Source organism: Palaemon carinicauda, chromosome 30, assembly GCF_036898095.1.
Source record: "Palaemon carinicauda isolate YSFRI2023 chromosome 30, ASM3689809v2, whole genome shotgun sequence".
In the NCBI taxonomy this organism is placed as follows: Eukaryota; Metazoa; Arthropoda; class Malacostraca; order Decapoda; family Palaemonidae; genus Palaemon; species Palaemon carinicauda.
Window position 1 is genome coordinate 35,993,391 of NC_090754.1, and position 905 is coordinate 35,994,295.

Consider the following 905-nt stretch of genomic DNA (forward strand, 5'->3'; position numbering starts at 1 on the left):
TTTATTGTCATATTAATAAATATATTCGTCTCTTTAAAGTAAGACTCTCTCTCTCTCTCTCTCTCTCTCTCTCTCTCTCTCTCTCTCTCTCTCTCTCTCTCATTTAGACCAGAATGTTCGATTTCCATAGGCGGTAAAGGATTGCTTCAATATACTGTCTGATCGTGTACATCTGTATGTAAATGATATACACACTTACACAAACGCCCACACACAACTCATGGCTCATCAGCAGCACGTCGAACAATCCTATATACATTACGGTGTTCACCTTTCTAATCAAGAATCCTTCTACTTCGGATTTAGGCTGTATCTGTACTTATAATGTTTTTGTTCAAATCTTTTATATATATATATATATATATATATATATATATATATATATATATATATATATATATTTATATATATATATATATATTATATATATATATATATATATATATATCATTAGCATTTTTAGTCATTATATTCCAGTTTCATTCTTAAGTTTCTATCTAATTTTGGACTTTCCAATTCTATCTGTCATGTCATATTTTAATTTTCCATGTTCACATTTTTATATTTTGTTCTATATTGAACCTATATTGATCAGCTTCTGCATTCAAGTTCTTTATAGTATAGTTCTTAATGAAGATTTGAGCAATCATATATTTTTTATAATCTTAAGATAGTCTCAATATTTTTCAAAAAGGGGAAATACTCATTTCTGAACATTTTGATATATTTACACCTTTTTTTGTTTCATACCTTTCTTTGGTAACTCTAATCATTTCTTATATTCTTTATTATCTTATTATCAAATACGCATTAACTTCCTCTCCCCTAGTTTATATATATCGCTTGAAACAATAAGTTGATGATTTTTTTGTCTGTTTATATGGACACCGATAGATTTTATATAT

At 27.0% G+C, this 905-nt stretch overlaps 1 protein-coding gene across 2 annotated transcripts in view; it reads left to right on the forward strand.

Annotated features, from left to right (window-relative positions):
- LOC137622986 (uncharacterized) overlaps positions 1-305 on the forward strand; it is an 84,372-nt gene extending 84,067 nt beyond the window's left edge. Inside the window, exon 6 of one of the 2 annotated variants that reach the window (XM_068353598.1) lies at positions 1-304. This exon is cut by the window's left edge and continues 1,095 nt beyond it. The gene's annotated coding sequence lies outside the window, so the exon portion shown is untranslated. The other variant, XM_068353599.1, reaches the window with a different exon arrangement.
- Positions 306-905: the final 600 nt, after the last annotated feature.